The sequence below is a fragment of the Psammomys obesus genome, unplaced genomic scaffold, assembly GCF_907164565.1.
Source record: "Psammomys obesus unplaced genomic scaffold, mPsaObe1.curated_primary_1811, whole genome shotgun sequence".
NCBI classification, from domain to species: Eukaryota; Metazoa; Chordata; class Mammalia; order Rodentia; family Muridae; genus Psammomys; species Psammomys obesus.
In genome coordinates, this window is record NW_026585626.1 from 557,008 (window position 1) to 568,524 (window position 11,517).

The following is an 11,517-nucleotide window of genomic DNA, read 5'->3' on the forward strand; positions in this document are numbered from 1 at the left end:
GAGATCATCATTAAATAAAATAGTGAAAATATGGTATAAGAGACATGACTTAAGAATGAAGAGTATCTGGTACTTTTCTGGAATATTCTATTCCCTAGCATCCATGTCAGTCTCCTCACAACTGTCCATAACTACAGCTACAGGGTATCCAACAGCTTCTGGCTTCTGTGGGGCGTGGCTAAAACACTGGGCAGTAATTCTCTCTCTTTTTCTCTGTCTCACACACGCAAATATACAGTTAATAAATCCATCAATGTGATCCACCATATTAACAAACTGAAAGAAAAAAACCACATGATAATCTCCCTAGATGCTGAAAAAGCATTTGACAAAATCCAACATCCATTCATGTTTAAAGTACTGGAGAGATCAGGGATACAAGGCACATATCTAAACATAGTAAAGGCGATTTACAGCAAGCCTATAGCCAATATCAAACTGAACAGAAAGAAACTTAAAGCAATCCCACTGAAATCAGGGACAAGACAAGGCTGCCCACTCTCTCCATATCTCTTCAACATAGTGCTGAAAGTCATTGCTAAAGCAATAAGACAGTTGGAGGAGATGAAGGGGATACAGATGGGAAAGGAAGAAGTCAAATTATCACTATTTGCAGATGATATGATAGTATATATGAGTGGCCCCAAAAACTCTACCAGGGAACTCCTACAGCTGATAAACACCTTCAGCAAAGTAGCCGGATACAAAATTAACTCAAAAATATCAGTAGCACTCCTGTACACAAAAGACAAAAGGGCTGAGAAAGAAATTAGAGAAACAACACCATTCACAATAGCCACAAATGACATAAAGTACCTTGGTGTAACCCTAACCAAGGAAGTCAAAGACTTGTATGAAAAAAATTTCAAGTCTCTGAAGAAAGAATTAGAGGAAGATATGAGAAGATGGAAAGATCTCCCATGCTCATGGCTTGGCAGGATTAACATAGTAAAAATGGCCATCTTACCAAAAGCAATCTACAGATTTAATGCAATTCCCATCAAATTGCCAACACAATTCTTTACAGACCTGGAAAGAAAAATTCTCAACTACGTATGGAATAACAAGAAACCGAGAATTGCTAAAACAATCCTGTACAATAAAAGATCTTCGGGAGGTATCTCCATCCCTGATCTCAAGCTGTACTATAGAGCAACAGTTATAAAAACTGCATGGTACTGGCATAGAAACAGAATGGTGGATCAATGGAATCGAACAGAAGACCCAGAAATAAACCCACACATTTACGGACACCTGATTTTTGACAAAGATGCCAAAACCATACAATGGAAAAAAGATAGCATCTTCAACAAATGGTGCTGGTCCAACTGGATGTCTACATGTAGAAAAATGAAAATAGATCCATACTTATCACTCTGCACAAAACTGAAGTCCAAGTGGATCAAAGACCTCAACATAAAACCAGACACATTAAATCGGCTAGAAAAAAAAAGTGGGGAATACCCTAGAACTCATTGGTACAGGAGAAAACTTCCTGAACAGAACACCAACAGCACAGGCTCTAAGAGCAACAATCAATAAATGGGACCTCATGAAATTGAAAAGCTTCTGTAAAGCAAAGGACACCGTCATCAAAACAAAGCGACTGCCTACAGATTGGGAAAGAATCATCACCAACCCTCTATCTGACAGAGGACTCATATCCAATATATATAAAGAACTAAACAAGCTGAAAAACAACAAACCAAGTAATCCACTTAAAAAATGGGGAACAGAGCTAAAGAGAGAATTCTCTGCAGAGGAATATCGAATGGCAGAGAAGCACTTAAAGAAATGCTCAAGCTCATTAGCCATTAGGGAAATGCAAATCAAAACAACCCTGAGATTTCACCTTACACCCATCAGAATGGCCAAGATGAAAATCTCAAGGGACAACATATGCTGGAGAGGTTGTGGAGAAAGGGAAACCCTTCTCCACTGCTGGTGGGAATGTAAACTGGTACAACCACTCTGGAAATCAATCTGGCGCTTTCTCAGACAACTAGGAATAGCGCTTCCTCAAGATCCAGCCATACCACTCCTAGGCATTTACCCAAAAGAGGCGCAAGTACACAAAAAGGACATTTGCTCAACCATGTTTGTAGCAGCTTTATTTGTAATAGCCAGAAGCTGGAAACAACCCAGATGCCCCTCAACTGAAGAATGGATGCAGAAACTGTGGTACATCTATACAATGGAGTATTACTCAGCAATGAAAAATAAGGAAATCATGAAATTTGCAGGTAAATGGTGGGACCTGGAAAGGATCATCCTGAGTGAGTTGACCCAGAAGCAAAAAGACACTCACGGTATATACTCACTCATATAAACATAAAATATAGAATAAACCCACTAAAAGCTGTACATCTAAACAAACTAAGCAAAAGAGAGGACCCTAACTAAAATGTTCAATCCCCATCCTGAAAGGCAAAGAGGATGGACATCAGAAGAAAACGAAAATAGGAAACAACCTCGGAACCCGCTACAGAGGGCCTCTGAAAGCCAGAAGAAAACAGGAAACAACCTTGAAACCTGCCACAGAGGGCCTCTGAAAGCTTCTGCAGTATAGACTGTCAAAGCAGATGCTGAGCCTGATGGCCAACTGATGGGCAGAGTGAATGGAATTTTATGTAAGAAGTGGGAAATAGTAAGAGCTGGAGGGAACGGGAACTCCACAAGCAGAGCAACAGAACAAGATAATTTGAACACAGGGAAATTCCCAGAGACTCATACTCCAACCAAGGACTATTTGTGGAGATGACCTGGAACCCCTGCACAGGTGTAGCCCATGGCAGTTCAGTGTCCAAGTGAGTTCCATAGTAATGGGAAGAGGGACTGCCTCTGACATAATCTGATTGGCCTGCTCGTTGATCACTTCCCCCTGAGGGGGGAGCAGCCTTACCAGGCCACAGTAGAGGACAATGAAGCCACTTTTGATGAGAACTGATAGACTAAGATCAGAAAGAAGGAGAGGAGGACCTCCCCTATCAGTGGACTTGGGGAGTGGCATGCATGCAGAAAGGGGAGGGAGGGTGGGATCGGGAGGGGAGGAGGGAGGGGCTTATGGGGGGATACAAAATGAATAAAGTGTAATTAATAAAAAAAATAAAAGATTTTAAAAAAAAAGAAGGATGCAAGAGCCAAAGGATGAGGAGATATGCTGTGGCATTCCATGCTGGGCATGCCATGCTCTTGTACCCATGTTGAACCCCCAGCAGCAGTGGCCACCTACTGACACAGGGCACAGGTCAATAGCTCATGGTGGGTAGGGAAAGGGCTCAAAGGGCCCACCCCTTCCAAAGCAGTAATAGACAGTTAATGGTTGCTGGGAGATGAAAAGTCATATTCCTCAGTGGTACAGACACTGGTAAATTGTCTATGTTCATGTAAATAATTCCCTACCCATGCTCATAAAGACAGGGCCACAAATGCACAGGGCCACAAATACACAAGACATGACTGTAAATGTGGGGGGGGCACTTACTTGGAGAAGTAGGGTTTCTGTGGGAGAAGGTAAGAAAAAAAAATAACTAAAAAGAATAAGGTGAATCTTTATAAATGTGAATGTACTGTCAAGGTTGTGGATGGACTGGAAGCCTTGTCCAGGCTGATAGGATAGGCTGCAAAAATGCAGAAACTATGGTGCACATGTGTTCTTAAATTTAATATGGTTCACTAGCCCCCATTGTTGTATGTATCCTAAATTGAAATCAGAGCTACTAAGAGATATCCTCACTTGCATAGTCATTGTAGCATTACTCACAGTAACTGAGATTTTATAATATAAAATGGGGAAAACATGGCATATAATTTCAATGAGATGTTAATCTATCAAAAAAGGAGGGAAAGAAAGGAAAGGAAAAAGAAAACAAAAGAAAGAAAAAGAAAAGTTTTCCTTTCCAAGCAGATATCAAATTGATTAGGGTGGGATTTTGTGGTGACTTCCCCTTCTCAGTGCTGGGATCCTGTGAAGGTCCTGTGCAATCTGCAACAGTCTCTTTGAGCTCATATGTTCATCAGTCCTGTCACATCTGAAGGTGGAATTTCCTTGGGGTTGTCTACCTCCTCTGGGTATTAGACTCTTTCCACCTGAGGGTTACTGGGTATATCAACCATGTTCCAGGACAGGTTCCTTCTCTTCAACACAAAACCTATTTTATACTCCATTTTCTTGCTGTACTTTTTATTTTGTTTTGGTATTTTTTCTCTTATTGATATTCTTTTCTTTCTCTCTCTTTTTTAGTTAGTTTGTTTTGCTTTTAGTTAGTTTGTTGTTGCTTTTCCTGCTTTTTTAATTTTTGAGAGAAAAAGACCATGAAAATAGGTGGGTTGGGAGATGGGGAGGATTTGGAAGGAGTTGAAAGAGTGGGAAGAATATTATCAACCTATACTATGTGAGAAGACTTTTTTTTTAAATGAAAGTTTAAAAAGGAATATTTTAGTTTTTGGATCAACCTTTTATGAGCTAAGTTAAGTGAAAAAGCCAGACACAGAAAAATAAATATTGTAGACTTCCATTTGTATAATGTATCTAAAATAGTCTAATTCACAGATGCAGAAAGCACAATAGTGGTTCTAGTTCCAAGGGTAAAGGATGGGGAAGGCGATGGCAATTCATTTGACATAAATCTTCAATTATGCTTGATAAATAAGTGCTGTAGTAGGGAAGTGTGTGGTAATGTTAGTGCTAACAATGGGATATTTTGAAGTGCTATCACCTTCCGTATCCTCAGCCCTTTGAAACCAGACACATTTCTGTGTTCTTGGCATTTGCGAGTATAGATGAAATATTAAGTGTTATTTATGCAAAAAAAACCCAAAATCTAAAGTAGGGGAAACAAGGAGGGTAGAGAAGTTGAAAGCTACTCCGCAAATATAAGCAAGCTAATATTCTTTCTGTGCTTCGAAGAAAGAAAAATCGATGAAAAAGGTGAGTACAGGAAAAGTTGCTTGAGAGTGACACTCAGAGAATCTGAATTTCCTCTGGGGTCTACCGTCTCCTCAGCAAGTATTTTAACCTTTTAAACTTATTTATCACATTCAAATATTGTTAATATTACATAACTTATAAAATTATTGAAACATTAAGGCCATTATTTCATAGACTTAAGCATTAGAAGAGCAAGAAGTGGGACCAAGATAACATTGCTGATCACGTAGGTTATCACAGCAACAGCTCAGCGGTGAGAGCAGAGTGACCGACAGGCAGTACTATGGATCCCCAAACCCCAACATCTGTGTTTTTTGGGTAAGAGGAGAGCCCATGAGGAAACACAGGGTCCAACTTCAGGCCACCTCGCTAGGGCCACAGCCCTAGGCCACCGGCCCAACCCTACCATCTGTGAACACCTTTCCGGGTATTGGGCTCCTGGCTCCGGCCTCGGGTGGTCACTCTCACTGTCCATGGAGTGTGGAGTAGATACTTTCTTGTACCGGGGTAAGAGGCTCCAAATCCAGGCTCCCACTCATCATCCCGTGGACACCTTCTCATACCAGCGGCTCGAGGCTCCAACCTCAGGTGCCCACTCTCACTGTTCCTTAGAAAGGATACCTTCTGGTACCAGGGGTGTGCGAATTCAAACTCGGGGTCCACTCTTGCCGTCCAGGGCATGTGACCCCGACCTTGCGTGCCTTCTAATACTCTGGATCCACAGAAGCAACCACAGACACTGCTCCAAGGCTCAACACCTTTCCATAAGGAGACCAGCAGGACATTTGATCTTACAGTTTCTTTAGAAAGGTTGCCCCAGCAAGCTGAGCACAGTGCCTGACCTCCTTAACCCTCAGAGCGAGAAAGCCAGTGGCAGGGCATCTAGCTTCCTGTCTACAAGACTTCTTTTGGTGAAAGGAGGATCCCTGAGCTCCAAGGAATCTAATGCTCCACAGGATCAAATATCTGAGGATACCCACAGGCAATTCTCTGAGAACCACCCACCAGGCCAAGATCATTCCTACTAATTTGAAAAGGGCTCCTGCAGAAACATCTAGCTTTCTGCCCAGTGCTCTTCCCACACTACCGAGAACTCCAGCAGGCAACAGGATCTAACATCCAATGCCAGAGACAACCAGATGGCTAAAGGTCAGCATAAAAATACAATAAACAAAAGCCAAAACAATATGGCTTCCTAAGAACCCAGTTATCCCAAGGCAAGCAGCCTTGGATACTCTAACACAACTGAAACACAAGTAAATGGCCTTATATCTATGCTTATGAAGATGATAATAAAGAAAACAAATAAAATCTATAAAGAAATACAGGAAGGTATGGTGAATCAGATTGAGACATTTAGGGAGGAAATAAATAAATCACTGAAAGGAATAATGGGAAGTTCAAACAAACAGGTGAGGAATTGAACAAATCATTTAATGAAAGGCAGAAAAATACAAACAGGTGAAGGAAATCAACAAAACAATTCAAGATCTGAGGATAAAAATAAAAACATTAAAGAAAGCACAAACAAAAAAATACTGGAGAGGGAGAATTTAGGGAATAGAACAAGAATTATGAACTACAAAGGTAAGCATCATCAACAGACTACGAGATGGTGAAAAGAATCACAGTTGTAGAAGACCCAATGGGAGAAATTGATGCATCGGTCAAAAAAAATGTTAAATCCAAAAAATTCCTGACACATAACATCCAAGAAATCAAGGCCACCATGAAAAAAAAAAAAAAGAAACCCAAGAATAAAAGGAATAGAATAAAGAGAAGATTCCCAGCTCCAAGGACCAGAATATATTTTCATCAAAATCATAGAAGAAAAATTTCCTAATCCTAAGAAAGAGATGCCTATAAGCATACAAGAGGCTTACAGAACACCAAATAGATTAGGCCAGAACATAAAATCATCCTGCCACATAATAATCAAAAACAGAACAAAGAAAAAATATTAAAAGCTGCAAGGGAAAGGGACCAAGTAACATATAATGGCAAACCTATCAGAATCACACCTGACTTCTCAGCAGAGACCATAAAAGCCAGAAGGGCCTGGGAAGAAGTCTTGCAAACCCTAAGAGACCACAGATGCCAGTCCAGCCTGCGATACCTGAGTTCCTGCTTCAAAACCAAACAAAACAAAACCAAACAAAACTGAACACCTTTTCTGTTGTTTTGTAAAGGATTATGCACTTATTTATTAAGTAGAAGAAAGTACGGGAAACACACACTTGCATGGAAAGACTAGAGATAATGGCAGATGACCAGGCAGCTGCTGAGTTTGGAGCATCACTTCTCAGACTCTTTCTTTTCTTTTTCTTTTAAATAAAAACTTTACTGGTTCACTTTTTCACCAGTCTGTTCTGGAATGCTTCTAATAACATCCGAATCACCTGGATCAATGATAGTGAGTGTGCACACTCTGTATTATTACTTCATGCTGTGTACAATTAAATAGTATTGCCACTGGAGTGAAGGACACCAGTTTCAGCCAAAATGGCAAACTATTCTATTTCAGATATCCTCAAAGCTGGGAAGTTTTCGGCGAGGATCAGCAGTTTTGCTTTGCCCTGTCTCATAATCTTCAGAGTCTGATGGTATCCCAGCATGTGTTTTCTATTTTTCTAACAAGGTGGAGACTAGAGTTTACCGATTCCAGAGACTTTTTCATTTTCTTTGCATTTTAGGTACAAGAAGGACTCCAACCAAGAGTATCTGCCAAGATGGCCAGGGAGCAAGAAAAAGCCTCCACTGTGTTGACTCTTGAGAGAAGAAAACTGGCAAGCTAATACTAATTTTAGAGGGGTTCAATAAGATTTTTCATGTTCCACATGACTTGGAGGGAGAAAAAGAGAGAGAGTAAAAGAGAAGGAAACAGCTTTCAACAGTTAACAACCATAGAGATGATTAGGGCCTGGGAGGTCAACTAGCAGGAGCGAGTGGCCAGGAATAGCAAGCATGACAGTGTTTGGGGCAGAGGGACTGCAGCATGAATGACAGGCCAGACACACAGGTAGTGCTCTTGGACAGGAGTAGCCCTGGTTGCAGCCACAGTGGCTCAACTGAGTACCCAGCCTGTTATGTACATACATCCCTGAAGTGACCCGAAGTATCTTAGAGTAAACACACACACACACACACACACACACACACACACAAAAAAAAAAAAAAAAAAAGAACAAGAAGTTTTCTTTGTAAGCAGAGTGCACAGAATTACCCAGTTCTAGAATTTGGGACTGTACGGTTTGAGACAAAATTCTTCAGGTGCTGCAGACACATTCCCAGAGCAATTTTGTCTCAGAGCTGAGCACAGCATGCCCTCACCATTGCAGAATGAGTACCCACCAATGCCACACATGTTCTTTGGACATTTAAAATTTTCATCTGTTAGGGAATCAAGGCACCTCCTCGTCCTCCTAGTGTCGGCTGTAGTGGTGTGGGATATAGCCTTTGAACAATCTGAGCTTTGTGTTTGACTCTCTAGTTACCCATCCATTGTAACCATCAAGTACTTACACATACTTGGATAAATTTCCAAATTGCCTCAGTTTCTATTTCTTTAAAGTGTGACTAATCACAGACATGTCTGCCTCAGGGCTGGGATGCTATGAGGAACTGCTGAATATAGATCTTTTAGAGTGTTTCTTAGAAGACAAGGGGAAAAAAACCTCAAATGATTCTATTCCTCATTCCAAATGTATTTTGGGTGTAGGTAGGTGATACATGAATATTACTTTTTACTATACTGTTTAGCAACGAGATATCATGATTCCACAATTTGCAGACTATCTTATGCCTCTACTCCCAAGGCCTAACCCAGCATCATTATGTAGTGAGATTTAGTTGGACCAAAGCAGTTAACATCTAGAGAACTGGACTATAGACAGAGAAGAGAGGGTGGTGCTTTTAAGGAGAAAAATATTTGGATGAGTAAGTGGTCACTTTGAAGTGTGGTTGTTGGCGTCCATAATTCTATGGAGCCACAACAGAAGCACTGGGCTTATTATCCACTTACTGCAAAAACCAGGTACAGGATTACTAGGATCTATTCTAGGGATGAGATCATTTTGTAAAAGTAAAGAGCTGGAGGGTGTTTGCACAACACATGGGCATATTGGTTCAAAAAATACTCAGATTTGCATAATATTGTATCCTTGTCACATGAAAACCACTCATCAAAATTTCAGACAATGGGAAAAAATTGTTCCAATCCAGAGAAAAAATGAGTGAAATAAACAAGTAGTAAAGCCTTCAATAGGAGGGGTGTTACTTTTAGAAGATTTACCAAATGAAATATATTCTCCTTTTCAAGAAATTTAAAAAGAAAGTTAAGACCCAAGGGTAATAGCCAGTTTGAAGAAAATCAATGTTAATTAAACAAGAATAGGACGTTCTTTCTAACAGTACCCTTGAGGAGGGAAAACCTGGTGTTCTTCATCACAAGACTTACTGACAATGTGTCAAGGTTTAAAACAGGCAATGACCGTAGATGACTCAGGCCTTTAGGAAGACCTAGTTATAAAGGGCACACACTGGCACATAGCTTGATGAGTGCTTCTCCTAAGCAAGCATATTCTGAAGCTGCATATTAAGACCCATAGGATGAAGTGTATTTTTGTGGAGTAGACAGGTTAATTTTCCAGATGTTTTTTGAAACTGTTAACACAGGTTTATCATGCCAGACTATTACTTATTCTCTAAGGAATAAATAGCTCCAACAAGTCAAAATCTTAATTCTTTTGCTTTTGGCAACTCTTCATTAAGAAATTAAGGCTTTAAGGCTCAGACTACTTAACTTAAAAGTTTCTGCTTTGATGAAATAACCTCATGGCTCCTTACTACCATGTAGGTGTGGTTGCCATTTGAGCTCTTCTGTCTTGTTCACCTCATCTCACAGCTTCTAAACATCTCCCCTCTTTCCTCTATGTTTTTTCTTTTCTCTCCCTGGTTACTTCACTTGGCTTCTATCCAGACCATCCAATAGCTTCCCTTCTTTGGCACAAGTGTCTCCAAATGTTCCCCATCACTGGCTCCTTCTTATTCCTGTTTAGTCCATAATCCACAATGTTTCAACTTCTTCACTTACTGTTCAAATAAAACCACTTTTATTAAAGGCTGTATTGACTTCCTAATTAGAGTTCTAATTGAACATCTTTCAGTAATTGGTTTCTTGGATGACACTACTTCATTTTTTACTGTGGATCCCCTCTCGACTTCTCAAACAAAACAAGACAAAGTAAAACAAAACAAATATTCTCTAATTTTCTTTTTTTTTATATGCATAGAATCACTGCCTACTCATTTTCTTGATGGTTCTCTGCTTAACGTTTTTCTATTTCTTTGTGGATTCTTTCTCTAATTTGTTATCATCACCACCACCACCACCACTGCCACTACTGTCCTCATCACCACCACCATCATCATCATTATCGTCAGTTAGCATATAGTGTGGTGGTTTGAATAAGAATGGCCCTCATGGGGCTCATATACTTGAATGATAAATGTAATTATGACATTTTCATCTACACATTATGGTATGCTCATATTTGATTCCCTCACCTTCCTTTACTCCTTCTACCCCCACTTGTTGTTCTTCCCCATAACTAGTTCTTCTTTTCTTATTATTCTCTCTCTCTTTTTTTGTATATATTTTGGGCCTCTCAGCTTTTACATTAGTAGGTTTTCATATGACTTTTTATTTTGCAATGTACCTAGTATTAATTATCCCTCCCTGTTCTTACTCTATACGTCCAGTTCTCCCATACCGCACTCCATTTAACTCTTCCTGTTACCTACTCTCCACAGATCATTTGTACTTCATTTGGCAAATCTTATTTGTGAGCCACATCTATTCCCTGCCTAGCTTTATGGCTTCAAAACTCTTCACTCTTCTCTATCATTTATAACCTGATGAGTTAGAGTCATTTTATAATTCCCAACATACAGTCTTAGTCCACTGGTTTTGTTTACATTACCCTTTCTTCATGGTTTGTCCACAGTTCACTTCTACGTTCTCACCATTTTATTTTTGACTTAAAAAAATAAAATGCAGGGTCAAGGCCCCAGTACAAGGGTAACTTCAGGATACTGTCATCATCCCAGGTGTCTTAGAGATGTGCATGTCACCATCACTGAACCTGCCTCACAGCATTATAGTGATCATTCATGGATCCATGTATCCTATCAAAGACATGGAGTCATGTTTTTGTAAAGACATGGATAGTTCTTGCTATCAAAAGCTTTCCAACAGCTGGTCATGATGGCACTTACCTTTAATCCCAGAACCCAAGGAAACAGAAGCAGGTTGATCACTGTGAATTTGAAGCCAGACTGGTCTATGTAGTGAGTCCAGGACAGGTAAGACTACACACAGAGAAGCCATGTTAAAAAAAAAAAAAAGAGCTTTCCATGCATCTTTATTTATACTCTGAGCTCAGGAGAGTGTATTGAATTTAAGTTTAATTAATACCAAATCCCATCTCCCAAAAGAATTTAGGATAAAATTGCCTTTCTTCATCTCATTTTTCCAGAGCTTTTAGAATCTGATAATGGGTTCTAGGTTATGTCCATGCCTGGTACTT

The 11,517-nt window shown here is 39.9% G+C and overlaps 1 pseudogene; it reads right to left on the reverse strand.

Annotated features, from left to right (window-relative positions):
- Window positions 1–7,270: 7,270 nt before the first annotated feature.
- Window positions 7,271–10,363, reverse strand: LOC129682300 (60S ribosomal protein L30-like; annotated as a pseudogene).
- Between the last annotated feature and the right edge of the window lie 1,154 nt (window positions 10,364–11,517).